General features: G+C 38.5%; 1 protein-coding gene across 5 annotated transcripts in view; it reads right to left on the reverse strand.

Annotated features, from left to right (window-relative positions):
• The window catches only part of GREB1L (GREB1 like retinoic acid receptor coactivator), a 218130-nt gene that overhangs the window by 123589 nt on the left and 68855 nt on the right, over positions 1–25686 (reverse strand). For 4 of the 5 annotated variants that reach the window (XM_045008100.1, XM_045008097.1, XM_045008099.1 and 1 more), the window contains one exon: positions 7094–7206. The exons of the other annotated variant lie outside the window; for it this stretch is intronic. The gene's annotated coding sequence lies outside the window, so the exon portion shown is untranslated. The remainder of the gene's footprint in view (positions 1–7093; positions 7207–25686) is intronic. 5 annotated transcript variants of the gene reach the window in all.

A 25686-nucleotide genomic window follows, 5' to 3' on the forward strand; every position in this document is an offset into this window, starting at 1 on the left:
GGGACAGGAAAGCTAGTGTAACCAACCAGCTGATTATTCTAAGAGATCGGACATTCCCAGATGGCAAAGAGATGATTTAGGAATGAAGCACATTGCAAGATTCATGGAATGCAGTTTTCCTTAGTAAATAGGCACAACAACAATAGAAGGAAGGAAAAGAAAAACATTAACTCCACTAGTTTATTTATGTGAACACTCAACATAAGTTCTCATAGAGCAAAAACACTAGGCAGGGGTTGTGCGAAGGATGGTACTTGTGTCTGAACAGAAGCAATGTGGTGCTAAAAGAACTTTAAGACACACCTACATAACAGAGTACTTTCCAATTTAAAGTAAAATTAAATTTATAACATTGGACTGAATTCTGTTGTCCTTAAAAGGGCAAAACAGGCATTGAAGTGATGACTGAGTTTTGCTCAATTTTAATGCAAATATTTTGACTATGAAATGAATGAATTACTAAGTATCGTAACATGAAAGTACACAGCTAGTTATGTGCATACTATATTTTATACAGAATCATAGAAATGACCTCAAGAGGTCATCTAGTCTTTTCCCCCTGTGTTGAGGCAGGATCAGCATACCTAGACCATCCCTGTCAGGGATTTGTCTAACCTGTTCTTAAAAACCTCCAAATGACAGGGATTTCACAATCTCCTTAGTCAGTCTGTTCCAGCGTTTAACTCTCCTTAGATGTAGAAAGTTTTCCCACACACAATAGCTAACCTAAATCTCCCTAGTTGCAAACTAAGACAATTATGATCTGGTCTGAGGGCTACTCAAAGGGTACGTCTACACTCCTTGCAAAGATTTGGTAGAATACATACATTTCACACACCCCTAGTAGTGTAGACGATGAAGCACTGCTTAGTTAAGTAAAGACATGCCAGAACATTATGATATTTACCTCACACGTCTCTCTACATGACCAAGCAGTTCCTCCCAGTCTATAGCATAGCATAGTGTCCTGTTTCCCCACTGGCAGAGTCCTTCCCCTCTGAAGCGAAAGGCTCCAGTAGTGGGGAAAAGGCTCTGACCGAGGGGAGACAGTAGGGAAAGGCTCCTGCAGCTCTGTGTTGATGGAGCCTTTCCCTGCTGCAGTGGGGAGCTACACACCACATGTGGCTGCAGCTCACTTTTCACTGCAACTTGTAGCTACACAGACCCTCAGGGGTTCTAACAACAAAAATGTTAGTGGCCTCAGAGTGTGGCCACGAACTCTTGCTGGTGGCCACTCTCACACTTTTTCCTAAAATACTTAAGTAATTTTAGGAAAAAAACCACAAATATGCACATATACAGGTCCAATCAGTGTAATTTATTTACAGACGCTCCCCAGGTCAAACCTGCACTTATGCAACCTGCACTTACGGAAAAAGTTTGGGGGGTTTTGGGGTTTTTTGGGGGGGGGGAGTCGGGGGGTGGTAATTGGGTATACGTCCCCAACTTACGCAAAATTTGACTTACGCAAGGTGTTCCAGAACGGAACACTTGTCTAAGTCAGGGAGCGTCTGTATATGGGTTTTTTTGCAGACCTAATAATAAAAATAATGTACAGTTGTATGTATTCTTTACTGGATCTAAAGAGAATAGAAACACAAATAAGGTGCTTTGCACGTTCTTGTCTTTTGTTCTTGGTTGGTTTTTTGGTTTTTGGTTGCTCTTTTTACGACTTGCTAGCTAGTAAGTCTGCTTTTGTGAAAAGCGATATTTGTATGTTTGCTAATATCACTTCTCACAGCAGCAAACTTGATAGCTAGAAGATAGTGAAAAGTGATATTAACAAACATACAAATACCACTTAACAACAGACTTACTCAACCCTGGTAAGTCGGAGGACAAATTAAGCCTCGGATGGGGAGATGGGTAGGGAGATAGCAGGGGCCCAGGGGTGATGGGGTGGTGAGCCTGGGGCTGGGGCCAGAGCCTGAAGCCCTACAACAGTAGGATGGAGCCTGCTGCTGTGTAGCTGGAGAATAGAGCCTGCCACCCCAGAGCTGAAGCTGGAAGCCTGACCCGCACTGTCCCTGGGAAGGTGGGAAACTCACACTGGCTGCCTGCTCTTCGGGTGTTTGTGGCTCCACTGCTCCCCCCAACCACTGCCCAGGAGGCTGTGGCCGCAAGAAAAGCCCCTGGTGGCTACATGGGGCCACGGTGGCTGCATTTGAGAAACGCTGCATATATTTGCCACCAATGGCATAGATGTAGACGTACCTTATGTTACAGACTTTGGCTGGTCTGTAATAGCCACAAAGGACTGAAAATGCAGCCCAGGATCAGCAGGAGTAGCGATATTTCAACTACACTCATTCTTTTCTAACACATGTACTTTATCGTACTATGCAGCAGCAGATAGGGTGTGGCTGTGGGGCACATGAGCTCCTGCATCAGGCTTTATGCCACTTCAGATCATTCTTACACTGGTGTTATTTATTCTCCCAGGAAGAATTAGATAGATTTTGCAGCCAAAGTGGGCCAGAGGTGAGGTGTGGCACAAACTGGCCATATTGCACCTAATGATCTGACACATGGTATCTTACACCTCCTTTTCATCTGCTAATTGTGTAATTCTACCAAAAACACAATCGAGGTTTGTTCTCTCATGTTCCCCCTCTAAAAAGAAATTTGAAAACAAACAAAAAATCCACAAAATAATTCTTTACGTTAAAAAAAAATACAAACAGCTCAGAGAAATCAAATTGCCATGTCTAACAGGCTTGGATAGAAGTAAATTTATTAGCAATTCTTTACAGCCTTGTGTAAAAACAATGCAATGCTGACAAATACTTTTCTCCTTGTTTTTAATCAGGCTTCAAAAAAGTGTTTTCTAACTCCCTTAGTGATACATCTTTGGCTAAGTGTTTGTGCCAGACTACTTATAAATTCAGTTCTGACTGGATCCTCAACTGCTTATAAATAAGAACTGTTCAGAGAGAGACAATTCTCTTCAAATGCATAAACATCTTTCTTCAAAATTCTTCATTAAAAAAAATGAACAGAACAAAAAGTACACTTTGTCCCTTACTTTTAGTATGCGATATTCCACTAGTCTTCTGCAGTCAACAGGCATATTAATAAATCACACTTCTTTTAAGCACATTCAGCCATTGCTCAAAACAACAAAATAAAATTATTGGACATCTGTTTTCATGGCCATTTCTTTGCCAAAAACAGTGCACTAATAAAGCAAACATAGAAAATATGGGTATACAGAGATCTTAAAAACCACTAAACTCAAAATTATGTCAAGGTTAATGCTGGATGAGCAATTTTCTGTGAAACAGCCTTACACTGTTGAGTAATAGTGGCCACATGGTTCATTTCATTTCTATTAAATAAATCCTTGTCTCTCATTACTTTCTGGTGGAAATGATCAGAAAATGCCGAATGTTTTGTGTATTTCTTCCTATTGGCCTTTTCTTATTTATTCTTCTATGTAACATGCATTTATCGTGTGTCAAGGTTGAGTCTTTACTTACTCTTTTTTCCAGAAATACCAGAAATTCTTCTGTAAAATAAACAAATCTGTCAAGAATATCTGGAACTACCAGAGGCTGTGAGAGATCAAAGATGCAAATCATTAGTAGGCACTGTGCAACCTTCCAAGGTGTCACAGGAGACCAGTTTTTCTGTCACAGAGGCAACCCAACAGAACAAAACTAAAACTGTAAATACAGGGAAGCTTCTTAAAAAGTGTAGCCATCTGCATTTGTGCTACCTCTCTTAGGTAAGGTCACCTCAGCAATCCCAAGACAAACAATTATTTTCAGGATTTTTATTTGTTTTCTAAACTATAAAATGTCATACAATGGTTCATGCTGGGGAGGGGGGAGTTTTTAACTAAAAAATTAAACCAAACAAATTTATGTAATATAGGAATGAATAAACAATCTCAAATGCTCGTATTGTTCCAATTATAAATAGTCATCATTCAGTACGATAACTAGTGCATTTGGGTTTTGCAGATGAGAGGAAGAAGAAATTATACAGGACTAAATTATTTACTTTAGATATTTTGTTGTACATCTTCTACTCGTTTTTCCCAAAAATAAAATTTCTTAATAGTATTTACAATCTAGACATAATGTGGCTGCCACTCAAGCATCACTTAGTCATAATTCCCACACATAGGCTCTATTCACACTTTGATTCATGAAGATAAAACCTCCATTAAATGTCAGCATCCAATAGGAAGAAAATACACCTCATCATACTTTACCTTGCATATTTACACAATAGAATATAAATGCTACCTGTAAAAATGTTCTGTCTAGCAGGTCAAACTCCATTTTAAAAAAATGAATACCTTATACTTATGGAGCACTGTTCATCAGTGGATGGCTAAGTACTTTACAGAGGTCTATATGATCTCCATTTTATATATGTTAAGTGTCATTGTCACAAACAATTTTAAAGATCTTAGCACAACTACTGGTGCAGTCAGTCTAATCTATGCCTTTTCTAATACATACGTGAACTGGGTGGATATGTATGCCTTAACAAGTTCCTATACATGTATTTGTAAGACACTAGCTTTGTATTTAGAGACACTGGTAATCTGGTACAAGTCTGGAAAAGTCAGGTCCATCTAGTTTCTATGTTAAAATCCAGCCCACTCTCTTGTGTAAATAACATTTTTTTTCATCTTTTACTATAGACTAGTTTTTCCATCATTATTTTGTTGTACAGAAATTCAACAGTAATTGGTGGAGGCCTGGAAAATCAAAATGAAGGCTGACATTCCAACTTGCTGTGCCTCCCCCTTGCACACTCCTCAGACATATACCTCATCCTAAACTCATCAGGAGACAATAGGATATCAAGAAAATTTAATAGCATGTGCCAGTTTTGAAGCAAACTTAAGTGTTATTTAAACAAGAATTGTGTTTAATAGGCAATTTGCATTTTAGTAGGTTTACTCTTTTCCAAGATATTTGTTTAAAGGTGCCTTAACCTTGACATAAATCGTGCCAAGCATCTGTATACATTACTTTTAAAGGTTTAATAATTAAACCTTTTGGACAACCGTGCTTCACAAAAAAGACAAGCATTTCTTTTTTCTATATGAAACTATATATATTTGATAGTCTTTCACAGCTACACAGATTATTTCATCTTCACTCTTTCTGCTGTATTCTTGTAAAGATCAAGACAGCATAGTTGTTTAATACCATCACCTCCTGTCTCCTGAACACCTATTTCTTCCTACTGTGAGTATGATTGCTTGTATAAGATGGTAGGGTCAAACACCGAGATCTTGGGTTGTGAGCTGCAGCAAAACCCTTTTCTACCACATGCATATAAGGTACTCTTTCCTCCACCCCCTTCCCTGTAAAGAGGGCAACCTTTACTATATTTTCTTTTCTTATATTTTACAAGGTCTTGACTCTGACATTGATTTCCTATTTGCTTCAGTGAAAAGCGTTGAGAATTAATCACTTGTGGATAATTAAAAAAAAAAAAAAAAGATAATGCCAAATAAATTATAGGCATTCCTTAGTCAAAAACTATTTCTCTCTTTTATTCAGGTACACAGAACAAATTAAATAAACAAATAAAAGCTTAGTTTAACAAATTTAAACATTCACTGAACAAGTATTAATGGATTAAAAACAGCTACAGTTTAGACTAGACTATGTGCTGGTAATTTAAGATTTTCCTCTTAGAAGAAACACAGAGAATTTACAGAAGTTAAGAAACCTCCCTAAGGAATAGAAATCTTTAGTTTATTAATAAAAAATTTCTTTCAGCTTTTTCAAATATTTTGCTCACTGTGTTAACTTTGATATCAAAGGAGAAAAGCTCAGCAAATAAATAGTTCAGAATTCTTTTCAGACAAAGAAACATTACAATGATCATCATTTGGGAAGCCAAAGTACACTTAAACGGTCCTTTCAGACCTGTAATGACTGCACTATGATAGCTGACAACATTTGGTAAGGATTATCCTTTTATTTAGACAAAAGCAAGCATTCCATAGATAAATCAGCACTTTTTGCCATCAGACTCATAAAACCTTTTCACAACATAGATTTTCAAGAGAATCCTTTAAGGTTTTAGGATGCTGCTCCTTTTACTAAGTAACAAAATACACCCCATGGTGTCTCATTGACCCCACTCAGCTGTCCTTTGACCTCTTCAATTGTTGTCGCCTAACTTCAGGGCCCACAGAATTTGCCTCCCATATCAAAAAGTCTAATATTGCTTCCTCCTAGCACCTGGTGAAACAAAATGCAAGAGGCTTTTTTTCCTCTCAAGACTACTACTATGTTCCAGATGTTCCCAGCTACAATGTTACAGAGAGCAGGTTTTGGTATCTGTGTGGTAACCATGAAGCAACAATTAGGACCTGAACTGTGGCAATGACCCTCTTGCTCTTTGGGCCTCAGTGCAGCCCCTGCCCCAAGGATATAACAGGTCATAAAACAGGAATAGATCTTTGGCCTCCTGGAAATGCTGGGTCATTTAAATACAACAAGAAACTATAGGAGTCCAATGTCCTATTTTCAATAAGTCAAACCTCTCCCAATCACAGCAACATCAGAAAATACTACTGTGACGCTCCCAATTGGAAGTGCACATCTATTTTTATAAACTGTAAAATTCAACTAGAGAACTCAAATTCTCCACCCAAATTGTTTTAACCCTTCTGAGATTGCAGAAAAAACATACTCTGTGTGTGTGTGTGTGTGTAGTATATACATATATAATACATATATGCACACAACTTCTTAAGCCTTCATTTGGCTAGCAGAGTCTGCAAGTTTCCAAAGTTATGAGGTTAAACATCAAGCAAAGGATGGCAGTGAAGTCAAATAATTATAACAAAATAATAAAGCTGAGGCTATTTTTTGATATGTAGAAAAGAACATATTTGGCAATACTGTTAAGCTTTTTCTAATGAACATTTTTTAATTAAGTGAATCAATTCGGGGGGAGTTGGAATAAGTTCATAACAATAGTTCAGAAATAAAACAGCTTTTTACAGTTCCTATTTCTCAAAACACTGATTTAAAAAAGTGGACGTTGAAGACAAAGGGATATAAAAACAAACATCACATATGCTGTATAATGAATGTGGTAAGTACAGTACCTTCTTGTATTCCTTTTAACCTTTTTGAAATGCATTCATGATTAAGGGCTGTAGTTAAGAGTTTAGGGAAACCTGTTGCCACGTTATCTAAGTCGTTTAAAGTTCTTAAACACCTGCAAAATAATGAAGGGGGGGAAAACAAAATAATTGATGGCAGTTCAGATCCAACATATTATACAGTTAGCAACAAGACATTAAAACCTGCCTCAACACGACATTAAAATGTGCCTATCAAAGTTCACATATGGCTAAACTGGTCAGTACAGAGATTTTCTCAGATAGATCCCGTTCCTAATTATACGTTTACAGACCCTACAGCACTTTCTTCAATTTACACACAAGCTGACAAAAAGAAGAAAAATGTTTTGTTTTGTTTTTTAAATGGCCATATAATCTATATGACACTTTCTGCAGTATGTCTGTGGCTCCTTCTATGCCATTAAACAACAAAAGACAATCAGTTCCTTTTGCAGAGTAAGGATCTGATCCATCACCACTGAGGTCAAATTGAACTTTACTACTCACTGCAATGGTAACCAGATTAGGACCTGGTACTGCAAGAAATAATCACTTAAAGGAAAATTCTCCAAGCAGAGAACAATCGGTACTTGGTGATAACCTAAGGAGATTATTTTTCACACATATTGCTTTTAATAATATATCTTTATATCTGTTTAGGGTATACAGTAATGATAAAAAATTATTTCCAGACAAAAATTAAGTCAAAGGATGGATTGCTGATTTCTCCCCTCCCCCACTCTCAAAACTGCTTTGGTAAAGATAATTTCAGTAAAAATTCTATTTAATACAAGATAAATATACTTAAAATGCCCAAGAGGATGGCAACAGGGCTGTAGCAAACAGCAAGTAAAAATGTCATGTTCTAAAACATGTATTATAGTATGTAAGATTTGTTATCAGAGAAGAAAGCCTTAAATATATTTCTTGTTGACTGGCTTATATTTCACACACAAGCGCTTCCTAGTCACTCCAGTCAATTCATTTTCTTTACAATAATGGGCCACACCATGCCAGCGGATTTTAAAGGAAAATTTTCCTAACTGGTTGCAAGTGGAATAGCTTAAAGCAGATGGCACAACTTGGCCCAATATTGTCAGGTAACGTATAAAATGATTTTAGAAAGCACATTGATAATACAAAAACCTCTCTCTGAAATTAAATAAAAGTTTTTCCCAGCAATATAATTGAATTTCTTCTTCTTTTCCACAATCTTAAAAAAGGAATGGGCTATTAAAGATCTAAACGCTATACCTGATCTTTCTTATTTTATCAGAAGAAATGTGTTTCACTGTAACACAAAAAAATCCTACACATTCCCCTGAACTATAGTCCTTACTCTGAGCTGCACTACCTCACCATGCTACAAACAGTAAGTCTATCACAGATGGTCAATAAGATTAAACCACATCATTTCTGACCAAACCATAAGACTCTGCAAAGAATTTCATGATTTTTAACAGGCCCATAATCCAATTTGAACAGCTCTTGGGTCTGAAATTGCTATTTTTTGGCCACGTGCTGAACATTTCACCTGCTAGTAATGACATTTTTGTATTTTCTTCTAATTACACCCAAAGCTAAGACCTTTGGCCCTAGGCCACAGACCTCTATTCAAGCTGCACACATCCTCTTAAATGCCCTGATCCTTTGTTGTCACTCGTAGTCTTTCATCTATTATTTACACCCATTGAGAAGGGAGATACTCTACCATTTGTGAAGCTTTAAAGCTTCTAATCATCTTAATTTCTTCGCCTTTCAACCCATGCTTCCCCTCATGGACCAACGCCAAACAATGTGACAAAATCATTTTTCAAGCCAACATCACCCTAGATCCCTCCCCACCCCTTGTCATATACTGGCTCCTCTGTAAGTAAAAACTCATTTTGTTATCTGACTCATGTTGTCTTATCTGACTGGATCGTCAAACTGGGACCTTTGCTGCTTTAAAAAAAATATAATCATTTTTCATTTTCAGTTCAAAATGTCAAATGTAATTAGTCCAACTAAGTCAGAGAACTTGTATTATAAAGGTTTCCTTTTTATGTTAAGCAGTATGAGATGCAATCTGCTCATTAAACAGCTTCATCTGCATCTCCAAAAACAGAATTATTGATAGTCTTGGTTTTGGATTACTGCTGTTGCACAAAATGAAATTAGCATTCAATGTAACAGAACGGGGAAGGAGGGGGCGGGGATGATACGTGTATGCACATCCAGTATAGGCAGACACACCAAAATAAACAAAATAGTGTCACCAGCATGTGCTGTGGGGTTTTTGAAGGTGGGCAGAGTGTTATTTTGGTGTTTTGAGTATTGCAAAATTAAAATGTCTCCTAAAGTTAGAATGAAACCAATAACAAAAAGCACAATTTCTTCCTGATAATCCACCACACTGTTCTGACTATCCTCCATGTCCAAATAAAATCTAAAAGCCAAGCAAATAAATGTTTACCATGATATAGAAGACTTCCTCGGATCATTACAGCCATAGAAGAATCTTCGTTTCCAAGACACTTAGAATATGACAACATGTGATCAATCTTGATTCTTTCTTCTAGTATTGCTTGGCTTACTCTTGATTTTTAACAGTGTTTCCTTGTTGTCTGTCCTCTCTGATCTCTGAAGGCCCCCAACCCCCTTGTCTTTTCTTATTTTCACCATTTGCTTCAGCCAGCAGTTCACTTGAGACTCATCCATCTTATAATGCCTCAAGTGACAGATGCTCTTAGGAATGACCATACTGCTGAGTGAACAAAAGATAACATCACCTCTACAAACTCAAGAGAGAAATACAACTGCAACTTTAAGACGGGGTTGTCCTGACGGACACTGCACCATAAACCCCTCTCAAGTGAAAAAAGAAAATGACTGCAAAGAAACGGAATCTGACACAATCAAAGGCACAAAAGAATGCTTCCCCCTCACTCCCCGTTGTTGTCGTCGATGGCCTTTTCACTATTTACTCTTATGGAAGAGTCCTGTAACATTTAACCGGGATGAAACCACTAGGTTTAAACAGGAACTAGATAGGATTCCATATAAATTGCTCTAAAAGCTATAAAAAATTTAATAGGGAATGATGGCTTTTCTATACAATTTTTAAATGTATAGAACTCATGCTATTGAGTTCTATAGCAAGAACAGAATTATTTGGTAATTAAATTTACAGGATGGTTTAAAATTTCTACAGACAAGTCATCTATGAATTAAATTCTGTGGGACTTTTTATCTTTATGGAACTTGTGTTCTGGGGAAAATTCATATGCACAGGAAGCATGCGCATGTGAGAGAGAGATAGAGCTGCTTCTTCAAGTAACTATTTTAATCCCAGAAGTATTAAATCTGTGGTTCACAAATAACTAATGTTTACTACAGTTAGGGTGCCCAGATAGCATGAAAAATTGGGACAGAGTGTGGGGGGTAATAGGCGCCTATATAAGAAAAAGCCCCGAATATCAGGACTGTCCATATAAAAATCGGAACATCTGGTCACCCTAACTACAGTTCAACACTACAGCTCAACAAAATTTTAACTCAGTTTCCCTGCACATTTTAGCACAGTTTTTTCAATTAAAATAGCAAAGAATAATTATTTTAGGGTATACATTTTAGGAAATATTTCCTAAGACAGACCGTAATGTATCATGCAATTTCAATCTGGAATATAAACATTTGACTCAAAATAAGAACAGCATTCACTACACAAACTATAGAAGAAGTGGGTATTCACCCACGAAAGCTCATGCTGCAAAACGTCTGTTAGTCTATAAGGTGCCACACGATTCTTTGCTGCTTACACAAACTATAATTCAGGAGAAAAAATAAAAACAATTCTGGGGGGTGCTATAAAACTCTTCTGCAAGAAGAGCAAAAAGGTTATATTAAACATCTTCCAGCCACAAACTAATGAGAGAGATGACATGAACACTCAATCTTTCCTCTCTGATGAAAGGGATGGTGTGGAGGAAAGGAAATCTTTTCCTTCTTTGCATCAAGGTTTTAAAAAGCATCTTATGCTTTCAGTTTTCACCCAGTAATGGCAAATAACCTTGACTGCAGAATACAAAATTACAGAGGTCACATGAGCATTACAGACAAAAAACATATAGAAACACAGAACAAAGATCAAGACAGGGGCCCAATTAACCCAACATCTTGTGATCAATAGTAATTCATGAGAAAAAAATAGATGTTATCACAATATGCACTTCTTTACCATATTTATTAGTCATATGGCAATTTACAATTGGTACGCTGTCTGTAAAGAGAAAACAATAGAAAAGCTGTACACAAAACACTGCCATAAATTCAATTGTCAGATGCAATTTGCTTCATGCCAAACATTGCTAAATTTTTTTTAAATGAGCAGAAAAACAAGATTTTATAAAACAGATACCATCAGATACATCCTCTCCAATTTGTTTGGAGGCTATTTTTGTTGTTATTTTTTATATAAATACTGGAGTAATGCTTGGCAAAATTTACATTCTTAGGCCAGGTCTACACTATACATTTATATTGATATAACTATGTCGCTCAGGAGTAAAAAAAATCCACACCCCTGAGCAACGTAATTATAATCAACCTAACCCTCCCCCCGCTGGTGACAGTGCTATGTTGATGGGAGGTCTTCTCTTGAGAACATGCCTCTCGCGGAGGTGGACTAACTATGCCGACGGGAGATGCTCTCCTGTCAGTGTAATAGTGTCTTCACTGAAGCACTACAGCTGCCACTGCAGGGTTTTAAGTATAGACCTGCCCTTAGGCTCTGACCCTGCATCAGGATCCACTAGCACAGCCCCCTACACTTATACAGTGTCCCTTTGACTTCAGCAGATGCAAAGTTCCGCATTAGCAGATCCTGATACGGGATTGGGCCCTCAGTCCCCCAAGCTCTAATATAGATAATCACTTCTACATAGGGTAATATGGTTTCATTTCCTCATATTAAGAGCATCCTAAGTATGGAAGGTTAAACAACAAAAGGACCAGATTGTTTCTTTCTTCAGTAAAAACCATGATCCAGAATCCCAAAGAGCAGGAAGACCCAATGATTACCACCTCACAGAATTCCTCCCAAGTAGGTCCATTGACAGTGGGGTTTGCCTTCCCACATGCTCCCACATCCTCTCCAAGATCCCTGCTCCCTCCACGCCCCCCCCCCAAGTTGTGCCATTGAGCCATGTTACCAAGGCTTCCATTGTTGGCCAATGCCTCACTTTCAACCGAGTGCTCCCTTGTAAGGAGGAACTTTGCAGAAAAACTTCATTTGTGTGTGTGTGTGTGTGATGGGGAGGGGGCTGCGTGGAATAAACCATGCAGTTGTCTTACCCCACTGGCCTGCCCAATCTACACCACAGTCCATACAGATCTTGATCCAGGAAGAGCTCTCAGCAAGGGAGGGGAAGAGGAGGAGTGTCCCAGATATGTAGAAGAAATAGGAAGAAACGCAGTGGAGTAGCATCCCCTCTCTGAACTGGGTTCCAATTTTGCCATTTATCAAAGTTTTGTAGAAGCCTCATAATATTTGGGTTATTTTATTTTATTCTCCTAGTGGCATGTGAATAGGTGAGAAAGCTCAGGTTTCTTTAAAAAAAAGGTTCCAGCCCACACCATTATGAAGAAACACTTGAACCCTAAAAGATTTTAAAAACAAAAACAAACAGGAGACAAATTAAAGAACCAAAAATTGATTACTTAATGAAATCTCATCATTTTAAAATCAGTCTCAGGATTTGGGGGTGCCTGATTAATGATTTTTCAATACTTTGGTTTGGCAATACTGTGGTTCTCTGGGTAGGATCTGGGCCAAAACTGAACCAAAGATTATCTCTTTTTGATTAGACAAGGCAGGATATCATACTAGTGACCACTCATACATCTTGAAGTTATCAGTTCAATTGTTAAGCACATCGAAAGAGAAAGTATTTGTAGTTAATAAGCCATCCATTTTTTCCAAAGTACTTATTTTAAAGATTGTGTAAAAAGAGACAGATGGTCATAAATAATAGCAATAGACCTGAACCAAAAACCCCGGCTGTGAACCTTGCAGACATTTTATCTGGAAGAAGAAGGAGGAGACTAGAATGGGGGAATCCAAAACTGTGCATGGCAGGTCAAACCAAATATCTGGAACCAAACACCACTGAATATCGGGATCTGTGAAATCCAAATCTGAATTTTGCAGCTCACATCCACCTTGACAAAATAAACATTGGGACAAACCTATTGCAAAAACAGAGAACATTGCGGGGGAAGGGGAAGTGGTTTGCTTGTTCGTAATTTATTTCAGTGGCTTTATGGCCAATAAGCCACTTATAAAACTTGAAATTATTTTTCATTCCAGTGTGTGTGTGCGCATGCTTGTATTACACACACTCACAACTTTTAGAATACTTTATTTGGCAACCTATTTACTGACAAAAAATAGTTATAGTTCATAAGTTTGAATTTTACACATCATATAGGTAAAATATATTAGTTGGGGGAAATAATCAATTATATATTAAGAGCCACTGAGTAAGTTGTCCTCCCTTAGCTCAAGTGAAACTGATGGAAGGCACAGCCAGTTTGCACTTTTGGGTAACTTCTCTTCAAATATACATTTCATATTAAAACATGTCTGAGTTAAAAAAGGGGGTTAGATATGTTTCCCTAGTTATACTGCAAAATCTCAATTGTAAAATGAATAATGTGCTTTACAACAATACCTGACTTCAGCCAATACCACTGAAAAGATGCCTTGAAAACAATCAAGATAGTCTTAATCTCTAACCTGATGACAGTGCACCATTTTTAGTCACACAGAACATTTAAAAAATGCATTTATTTAAAACCTGATCTCACCCTAATTAGCCCAACAACCTAATACGAAGTAAATGTAACAGCTAACAACATTTCACTTACAGGTAACTTTTGTCATTAATACTAATTACTGACACTGAAGCATGACCTTGAAATGACAGTTCCATTAATGCAAGTCTTATTGGGGAGGGTTTCAAAAAGCCTTGATTAAATTAACTACTTTTAAACACAATAGGATCAATATGCATGCAGAGAATGTACGCCCCCATGGCAAGTTCTTCTTGCTTGATTGATCAAAAACAAAACAAAAAAACCCTGGCCTTCCCAGATCACAGCCGGTGCCAGAAATCCACACAGAAAAAAAAATCCATCAAAATGAAACTCTGAAAAGGTTTACCCTTCACTAACCCATTTGCACTTCAAAAACTCCTTAAGTCCTTCAGCTAAACCCCAGGGTTGAACCATTTCAAAAATGAGAGAGGGGGGCCAGTTGTGATTTATCTTCCTTTTGGCCTCTGGACTGTCTGCCAACTTAAGAAAAAAAATCCTGTAGCCTTGGATATATACCATTTTATAAACAACTCTGACTCAAGCCCTTACTTGCATAATTTGTCTCTTTCAGTCAGATGCACAAACTACTTATAAAGCAAAATTTTGGGTTTAACTCCTTGGCACACAAGCTCATAAAATAAAGTAAAAAAGTAATCAAGCATCAGGATGAACCACCATGTTTGAAGTTTATATTATTTTAGCATGCAGTTTGACTACAAATATAATGGGCCTTATTCTAATCTCACACATCTGATAATCAGTTGTTGCTTCACTGAAGTCATGGAATTACACTGGTGTAACACTTATGTGAAGTCAGAATCCAGCCCCACCATAACATCAACTAGCATAATACACTTTCAACTTAATATTCATATCCCAATTATACTTTTACTTGATGCTTCAGGCTACGCAATATGTAACTTTCAAAGCCTCTCTCAAACTTCTGCATTTCAATATAGATTACCAATTCCAAGGAAAGTGGGAATTTCATGGGTCACAAACCTCTAGGTCACAAGGACCTTCTATGCAGCTGTCAGGCCACTATGACTCAATCGATTTATTCTTAGTTTATATGTTCTACCCTCATTATTAAATACATCCTGTAACTGCATTCTTTACACAGTAAGATTTTTTCTTCAGTAAAACAAACACTGAACAATGTTGCTGCTATTCTTTGATCAGAAATTCCAGCTCCTGTCATCAATTGTGATGCATAAAAAATATGGCAGACTATCAAGGACAAATTCTGTCTGTTATGAATGACACTTCCCTAACCCTTATTTTTTCCAATATATTCTTCCATTTTAGAAACCAGATCTCTATACCTATGAAAGTCAATGGCAAAACTTCCACTTATTTAAATGGTACAGGACTGGCCCATCAGAGAACAAACTCCTATTTTTATTGTTCATTATTGTATTATTTTGTTCCTTGAATAAGAAAGGACCATTTGTTTGCACAAAGTTTTGGGTTTTGAGGGTGGGGTTTTTTTTAAATGGATATCTCAAATTTTTCAACCTAAAAAGACACAAGCAGAAAGCAAAAAACTAACAAACAAACCCTATAGCTGCTCTTGCCACCATGGCTCAAGATTTAAGTTAGGCTAGTGGGAAGTTTTATTGCCACCTTACTGTTGAATTTATATTCCTACATATACTAAGTCTTTCACAAGAAAGATTCCATACCAGGGGTGGCCAAACTTACTGACCTTCCACATACAATAATCTTCAGAAGTTTGAGAGTCACAAGACGCACACAACCTGCCCCGCAGTGTGGCACCTGCTGGGGCACAGGGCTTCTGCCCTGATGCCACCCTGCGGGGCTAAAGCCCTGAGACCGCCCCCCTCCCTGCAGGGCCGAAGCCCCTAACCCCACAACCTTGCTGCAGGGCAGAAGCCCCGAGCTCCCGCCCCCAGTCTGGTAGGTAGAGAATGGGGGATGGGAGGAGGGCTCAGCAAGCCGCACTAACTTTAAAAGAGCCACATGAGCTGCAGTTTGGCCACGCCTGTTCTATACCCTTTATGCAGTTCACTCAGTTATGCTCAGTCTTTAATCGTGAAAACGTTTAGAGCTCTGTGTTCAGAAAAAAAAATTATTATACTATATATCGAAAGAAAAATCAAAATTATGGAGGTGGTAGTTAAAACTATCCACAAAGTACATTATGAGCACAATGGAGTCATGTCCTAGCCTCTACATACTTGTAGGCCTACTCCTGAAAACTCCTAATCCTCTAGTAGCTTCATTCAAATCAATGGGACTGAGTGAGGGTTTGTAGGCTCAAACTCCATGTTGGCTTCAGCATCTGATCTTCTTCCAAATGAAACACCTGAGGCTTTATCTATTCTACAGTTCTACAGAAGCACAGCTATAGGAATTTTCTATTGCTAGAGTAAATCCACCCCCTTGAGAGGTGGTGGCTAGGTCAATGGAAGAATTCTTCCACTGACGAAGCAATTTCTATATGGGGGCTTAGGTCAGCTTAACTGCATCTCTCAGCTACCTAGCGACATAACTAGGTTGACCTAAGTTTTAGGTATAGGCCAGGCCTAAGCATTTGAGAGCCTGCTGTCTTCCCTAATGTGAAAGAGAAGGGGATAGGGAGTTACTAACATTGCATAATGCACAACTGCTATCTGCTATTTGATATATGAAATCTCAGGTGTTATGTTCAATCCTGTTCTCTTTTCAAATTAAGCAAACCACAAAGAAAATCACTAGTAATTTTTTCCCACTATTACAACAAAAAGCTTAGTACTTTTGCCCATTATTACCCAACTGTACTTGTGTTTACTTTCAGCTGTCTTCTTTTGTCTATGGTGGTTCAAGATCATAACCCAGCACAACAATATAAATGTGAACTTCACTCTTTCCTGAAATGTGCTTATGGAATGCTAAGACTTCAGTTGCAACCTAATTATTAAAAACACTTCCATTTCCCTATGTATTATACAGATTCATTCTTCTAGTCTAGATATACAAAATTCTTTTTTTTTTTTAAAGTGATCCATCTCCCAGTATTATAATCAGATAACCAAAAGCATGAGGGATATTTATTGTTAAAACAAATGATAGTTATAAAGAAACTCTGAAGATCTAAAAGTAGCACTATATCTTTCTGTATATATTTATTAGCCTTGAACCAAAAGTAAATGGCTCTATAAGAAATGGAATTTACTACGTTTCTTACAACACAGCTGGTAAATCTACTCTAAAAGTTAAAGTCCAAAGCAATGAGGAGAAGACTATAAAAACACAAACAGAATATAGTTTGTCTTTTAAAAGAAAGTTGGAAAAGCAAAACAAAAACAGACTACCCTGTGGATTCATTAGCAACCAGGGTGGCAGGCCATAGTCTAATTCCCATATAAAACCTCATGACTACCTGCAGAGCGTGAGAGTGCAAATCACATTAGTGGAGACACCAGATGACCAAAGAAAGCATTTGAGGCCTGGTAAAACCAGTAAACAAAAGGCAGCATTCCAGATGAATGCCATTGCTAGAATCAGCATTGTCAGATCCCTGGATCTGATAACCCAAAAGCAGATTAGCTGCAGGCAACAAAAGAGTAAGATGAGAAACAAAGGGGTCATTCTGACACATGAAGAAATCATCTTCATTAAGCCATCCTGCCTTTATGTGTAGTTATAAAAACTACTCTTACTTTAAGAGACATTTGAGGCAATGAAGCCATGACAGTGCTGAGACTTAGACAAGCTACTGAAGGTAACGTGTTCTTGACTGCAGCTAATTTACTAGGCAAATTGGCCACTTTCCCCTTTGAATCTTTGTGACATTTTAAAGACCTATAATGATTTTAAGATTTGTTGTACAGATCATTTCAGTTTAGTGTCTGACTCAGATTGCTGAGTTTGATAAGCAAATAATTCATTACATGCAAATACAACTAGAGATCTCCCTCAAAGTACACAACTATTCTTTGACAGAATATTTGTGTAGACAGAGGTTCCCTTCCCTATAGCATACACTCTCCAGACAGGTACAGACAATACAAATGATAAAGGTTTGGAAGCTAAAAAGTAGAAAAAAGCCTGCCACAAATTTGGCTTACACAACACATAGTAAGGAACTCTCTCCATCCAAAAGCAAGCACAGACCTTTCAAGTTTGTTCCCAAGAGAACAAACAGCACTGCTATGAAACAGCTCTGGGATGGAAGGGAATTTTGGATAACAACATGCAAAGAAGTAAACTACTCAGTTTGCTTCAGGTACCATATCTATATAAAGTAAAGGGTCGCAGTTCTGCTAGGAATTCCAGAGGTACTTGGACCTTGTCTACCCTAGGGAATTTCATACTAGTTTTTGAGCAGTGGTGCTACGAACTGTGTCAACTCAGCGCATCGGATTTCACTACTGTATCATCTAAACCTGCCTATGCCCAGTCTACCACAGAGTTTATACTGTTGGTTGCACTGGTACAGCTGTGTTCAAATATTGGTAAGACATTTACAATATAAATATATCCCAGGTGTGTTTAATTAAGGTTGGATCCTGAACTTAGCTGATTTACAACGAACTTGGATATCAGTAAAGGGGCAAGGTGGAGACGGAAGGAGAGGACCACCCAGATCTTCATTCAGTTAGGGAGGTATGAGGTAGAGCAAGAAAAAGAAAAATGGAAATACTTGAAGTGTAAGAGAGACAAGCCAGAATTCCCATTTACATTATGTACCCTTTTACGCTGCTTTAAAGCAGGTGCAAATTACATCTTGTCCTGCTTTAAGACTCCTATACGCTGCCGGTCCAATGTAAGAAGGCCCTTAATGTAACTCAGAATCAGGCTCACAGACTCCAAGCTAACTGGAACAGAGGGGGAATACAGTGGGCTGATAGATCTTCAGAGCACAATCTATGCTGTGGATATTTGTACCAAAGTTGTTACATCAGTGCAAATCCCAAGATAGGTGTGCTGCATTAGTGTAAAATGGGCCCATCACCAGTATTACTTACTCTAGTTTAAAAACATTTCTACCTTGGGAGTTTGACCAGTGTAGCCACTCCAGTACTAATATCTCCAGTACACACAGGCCCTCTGTTGAGGAATGGGTAGATGGAAATTCTGGTAGAGAGGTTGTCTAGCCATGGAGCTATTCCAAAATAGCGATTAATTTACTCCACTTTCAAAGTGGATTAAGCTAAACTGGAATAAATCAATCAATCGGTCTTATTATAGAATAAGAGTACCCACACACAGTTGTTCATGCACTTTAAATTCACACCCTATCTTAATCCAAATTAACTTTCACGTGTAGACAAACCGTGAGTTGAGAGGAAGGGCAGGAAGTATGGCGCATTAAGGAATGCTGGAGAGAAGGAAACTATTTGGGAGGGGAGTATCAGATGGTAAGAGATATGACTTAACTTACGTTCTAAAATAATTAGGAAAAATAAAACACGTCTATTTGATATTTTTATATTCTTATTTAAAAAGAAATTCTAAATATGTAACTATCTGTTTTTAGTCCCAAGTCACAGACTGAGAGAAGTGAATGTTCTCATCTGGAGAAGCAATTTTTGTAAACCCAGAACCTTGTTTAGAGTAACTTACACTGATTCAATAGACATCAAAACTCTGATCAACAAGCAGAACCAAACAAAAAAGGTAATATTATTTACTGATTTTCATGAGCTTTTATTCCAAAATGTTACGTACTATCCACCATCTCACAAAGTCTGAAACAGAACCTATTATATTTTCCAATTGTTTTAAGGGAAACATTTAACCTAATGCCATACTGAAATCACAAACAGATACTCCACTCTCAATGTGCTGTACAAACATATTCCCAGCCCAGTGTTGAAAAAAAATATATCTGATACTTGGAGATCTGGATACAAATAGATTTGTAAGATCGTGCACTTCAGTGTAGTTAGTTCTTATATTCCATAGAAAAAATGGGGTGATCTTCGGCAGGGTGTGGGTTATTGTCCTCTTAAACCCACAAGTGACCTTTGTACTGAGGCATCTCACAGCACTCTAAACAAAGAGGCAAACTGACTGACTTGTGATATAAGAAATCATCTTCAGAAGCTTCATTCAAGCAGGCCCCACATTCAGCCGCAAAAGCTTTTCTAAACAAGGTTACTTCAAGTATCTGTTCTTTGGAGTGTTCTGGGTTTCCTCATTAGAAAGATATTCCAGCAGAACAGATCTCTGTCAGGACTTACCACTTAACTATTGTACACTTGTGCAGCAATACATGACAGCAGCAGATCTGACTAAAAATACAAATATTAATCACCTTTATTTGTTTCAGGTATTCTAGGTATTTTGACATGGAAACAAACCCCTGATTCACATTTGCAACTTTTCCCTTTTGACTGGGACTGTCACAATCCAGTCCTAGGTAACTGGTTGAACTGGTGGGGGGAGGGAGGGAGGAGGGGAGGACATTGACCTCCAGTTGCTAGGGTTACTCAGCAGTGCAGGCAGGAGGCCTCAGCTGAAGATCTATGTACACTGGAGAACTGATCAATTCCTAATTGAACTGGGGGGCTAGAACTGGATAAACATAAACAGGCCGGTGTCATGTTGATTTATGTTCTCAGCTATTACCATTTTGCCCCACATCTTCACTAGAACTATTCTAACCCATTTGAGTGGCAAAGCCCTGGGAGTGCCACTTGCAGTATTCCCTGCAGAGCTACCAGGAGCAGAAGAACTGATGAGGCCACAAATGTACTATAGGGAAGCATTAGTACTATTGGAACTCTTTGTGCCATTACGCCAGCAACCACCAAATACACCAACACTAAAATGGTTCAGAGTGAAATGGGATCCAGAATGTCGGGAGCACTTTTGAGTTCAGACGCAAGACTGAGCTACAAGTGAGCTACAGGAACCAAACTGATCTCCACATTAGAGAATTTTACTGTACAAAGATGATCTAATGGCCTGTCTACACAAACATTTAGATTTCAGCAAGCAGGGGTGTAAATCTATCCCATACCAGCCTGCCATCCACTAACTGTCTGGGTGGACCCTGCTGACACAGACTAACAGTTACTTAGTGCGCTTTAATTTAAAACTAGTAAAACAGAACTAGATCAAAGTACCTTAAGGACCTGTTAGTGCATTGCAGCAAGGGCCACGTGGGCAGTTACTGGACGGCAGGCTAGCGCAGGGTAGATTTACATCCCAGCTTAAATGCAATGACAAGTCCTAATGGCAGAGGCAGGGTTGAGACGGGGAAACATTCAGTCAGAGGGTTCCTGCAGGTCCTGCCCACTAGCTGACACATCATTCTCCCACATCCCCAAAGTTCTAGAAAGTTAGGGAAGAGAGAAGACCCACACACTGGGAGGGAGAAGGAAAGGGGAACACAACACACAGATGGGTTAAAAGAAAATATATGGAGAGGGGGATCTCAGGAGGAAAAGAAAGGAAAAAACCTCCTCTCTACCAAGAGAAAGGGGAGCCAACTGAAGATTCAGAGGGAAGGAATTCTCCCTTTAAGGGGCAGAGGGAGAGAACAGGCTGTCCTCCATTTAACATAACCAAGGTGGCTTCTCCCAAGAACACAATCGCAACTAAGGGTAGGACTTAACATGAATTTCAGGGTGTGATTTTCTTAGATTATAGACTCCTCAGGACAGAGATTCTACCTTCCTACAAAACAAATGGATAAAGTCCAAGTACCTTGCATCCTCTTCCTGACCAAGTCTCCTCTAGGCACCACTGCAATACATATAAACCCAAAGAAAATAAAGCAATTATATAGGACCATTCATATGTTAGAATAAAGATACCCATCCATACTCCTGGCTAATTTAACCATAACACCAAAGTTATTAGAGACTGAATAAATAAGATATGTGATTAAAATAAAGTAGTGTTCACCAAAACGCACACTAACCCCTCTGCAGGTTTACTGAGTCACTGGCTTACTTGGAGAATTGTCTGCCAGGGAAAAAACCATCAAAGGTTGTTAACTATGTTGATATGAAGACTGTATTATGCACATTAAGCTACAGAGCATGCAGTTTTAATAAACTAGAATGCCTTGGACCAAAGTCAAAGGAGAAATGTTTATTTTCTCCTCTTAGTATGTTGGTACTATATAGCTGGCAAGTGAGGATGGGTTGTGTCAGAGCTAGGTAAGGGGGACAAACTGGGAATTCAGGGCTGGCAGGCAATGAAACCAGTCTTGAGCAATGAGCTGTACTCCCCATCCATAGCTTGCACACTTCTGGTGTCCTCCAAACAGCCCTTTAATGTGACACTGGGTGGAGACTCATGCTGCAAGTCCCTTCTGAGTGCTGGGGCCTGAAAATGCCCCAAAGGCAGCAGCAGGTGAGAAAAGGAATTGGGAGGGTGGCTGTTGGGGGGGGGAAGGGAGCTGACTCTTCAGGGTTGGATTATCTGCCTGCTGTGAGGTCATGAACCACACACACACACTTACTTTCCATATCTCTGTGTGTGTGTGTATGCACCCGTCCATAATCCCTAGCTGGAGGGAGGGGTATACAAAGATACTCTTCCCTCTCCCTGTGCTGTATGTCTCTCTCTAACTGTTGTGTTCTCTATTCTGACAGCCTGTACTGCCTCCTTAGTGCTAGTAAAGCTGGCCCTGCCCCTAGCTGATGACATAGTGCCCAGCTATCAGCAGGGAGTGGGGGCCCATGGGAGCTCTGACAACTCTACCAAAAAAAGGGTGAGAGATTGGAGAGTTATTCGTCATACTCCTCTCTGAAAAATAATGATTCCTGACATGCTTTTTTTATTTAAAGAGAGGAAGGGGAGTTGTTTCTTCATGCTCAGAGCTGTACAAGTAATGACCTCTGTCTCTAGCTCTCCAAAAGCTAACAGTACTGGTTACTGCACTCCTCCAGTGTGATCTGGAAAGAATCCAGTGCACAACTGATTACATTTCATCCACAGTTAGTTTAACCTTTGAAACATGTCAATCAATGGAACAGGCCACTAGGTAAGGTCAGTGCAACCTTGCCAGTCCAAGTATTCTCTCACTATTTGCACAGAAAACAACTGTGTGTTCAGAGACTCTTCCCCAATAAATACAAAATGCACCATGAAGACATCAATGAACCACTAATCTTATTTTAAGATGCAATAGCCACCCATGACTATCCACCAAAAAAAGAAATTAGCTCTCAGCCCTGCAAAAATAAACTCTTATTCAGAGCATCTTTTCCCTACTCAGGAACAACAAACACCACCATATTTTTCTTTACCTAATCACTTAGGGATTGTTTGATTTAATGTCACGCATTAGGCACAAGTATTTCATATTACTCACTCCCTTAGAATACTGGAAAAAAGTTATAAATTAAATTTTAAAATTTCCAAATGAGAGAAAAAAAGTCCACACACGGCGTTCGGAAACAAAGTTTAAAATATTAGAGCAATTGTGTCATCACTGACCACTAGAATTCAGGTTGCAAAATATTTCCCATTACAGTAGAACCTCAGCATTACGAACACCAGAATTAGGAACTGACCAATTAACTACATACCTCTTTACTGAAAGTACACAATCAGGCAGTGGCAGAGACCAAAATAAATACATACAGTACAGTACTGTGTTAAACAAACTACTGAGAAAAAGGGAAAGCAGCATTTTTCTTCTGGAGCATAGTAAAGTTTCAAAGCTGTATTAAGTCAATGTTCAGATATAAACTTTTGAAAGAACAACCATAACAACATTTTGTTCTGAGTTACAAACATTTCAGAGTTAAAAACAACCTACATTTCCGAGGTGTTCATAACTTTCAGGTTCTACTGTATATAACCTCCTTTTCTGAAACTCAGAATACTCCTGCTCAACAGCCCAATTCTCAAAGATGTCGAGTGCCCTCAACTCCCACTGAACTCTGTTGGCGTGGAGGGCCCACAGCACCCGACAGGATCATGCTCTTCATTTCTGTCCAAAATGTTTTTTGGAAAGTTTTGAGTAAAATCCTACAAGGGGGAAAAAAATAAATTTTCCCACTTCAAAAGTTCTAGCTTCTCTTCATTTTTATTTTATGTTTGTACAGAGCTAGGTCACGAAGGTATAAAGCTTTAAAGCTCAGAGTTGGACTGGAGAGTGTGTCCATAATAAGGACCAATGACAGACATGGAAAAAAATGGTATTGACATAATCAGAGTTATGTGGATTGTAATTTATTTGTTTTTAACGATAGACTAAGCATGTGCAATAGGGTTTTCTCACTGCATTGGTACATGTTAAAAGACAGACAATGTGCTTGTCTGCACAGCTTAGGGCGTGCATGCTTTTCAAAAAAGGACAAAAGGTTCCTGTTAGTTTTGCTATTGCTGAGCTCTTTAATCCTGCTGGAAAAGAATAATAAAAGCGACATTATATTCTCTGACTGATTTTGGCAATTTTCTAAAATCCTTTCCTTTATAGTATAATTTCCCCATGTTACATTCACATTCCACACACTTACCACATCCCATTCTTCCAAGGAGCAATTTGCTCCCCCAAGATTGGAGTCCTGTTGTTGCATCATGCCTGAGGCCTTGCTCCATCTCCAGTATTATCAAACCAAACTGCTGCAAATCTTCATCAGGGGCATGAACCCAAAACCTTGCCTACATATTCACTGTGAGAAAAAAACAGGGTCCCTAAAGAAATGTGAGCCATTTTATACTACAGACACAATTTGGATTTAGCCACACAAACAGATATAATTCAATTCCCAGAGAAACTAACTTCCAAAGTTATCTACAACTCTGACTCCTACAGGTGAAAAAACATTATTGTAAGTGATAAAAATTACTACTATTGAAGTTTATAAACAATCTTTTCTACAGGAACGCCTTTCAAATTGTGTGTTTAATTTTGAATTTTTCCCCAAAGCTGTATAGTGGGGAGATAAAAATCCCACAAAAGTTTACGAAACACACATGCAAAGTATATTTTATTATAATCAACTGTATTACCATAGAAGGCACAAGCTCTATTATGCAAAGCACTGTACAAACACAGAACAAAAAAAGATGGTCCCTATCCCAAAGAGCTTACAACTTAAGTGTAAGAGATGGATACAGTGAGATGGAAGAGTACAAGGAAATAATGTGAAAATATTGATCACTATGGTACCAGAATACCAGCAGCCTAACCATTGTCAATTATTTTGTATGCATCACTACAAAGAAGTTTTTAAGGAGGGATTTAAAGGAGGATAATGACATAGCTCTTCAGAGGTTAATGTGGAGCTCCTCCCAAGCATGACGGGTAGCATGAGAAAAAGCACAAAAGGTGCCTGTTTGAAAATTTTACTAGTGGATGATGAAAGGTGGCATCATTGACTGATTGGAGGCAGAACTCAACATTTCAATAGTGAATGAGACGATGGGTATAGTGGGAATAAGCCATGAAGGGGCTTGAAAGTGAAGACAAATAACTTATATTTGTTGCAACAGAGAAAGGAAGCCAGTGGAAGGATGCAAAGAGTGGGGTGACACGGTCAAAGCGACAGTCTGAAAGAATTATCTTTGCAGCAGTGTTCTGAATAAATATGAGTGGGGCAAGATTGCATTTGTCAAGACCAGAGAACAGGATGTTGTAGTAATTGAGACACGAATGGACCAGAAGCTGGATGAGAGTTTTAGCTGTGTGGATGGATAGGCAAGGCTGTTTCTTAAGAGATGTTACAAGGAAAGAATCTGAAAAAATTAGACATAGCCTGCAAGTGAGGATCCAGAGAGGAGGTCCAAGTTGAAGACGA

This window comes from Mauremys mutica, chromosome 2, assembly GCF_020497125.1.
Source record: "Mauremys mutica isolate MM-2020 ecotype Southern chromosome 2, ASM2049712v1, whole genome shotgun sequence".
Lineage (NCBI taxonomy): Eukaryota > Metazoa > Chordata > Testudines > Geoemydidae > Mauremys > Mauremys mutica.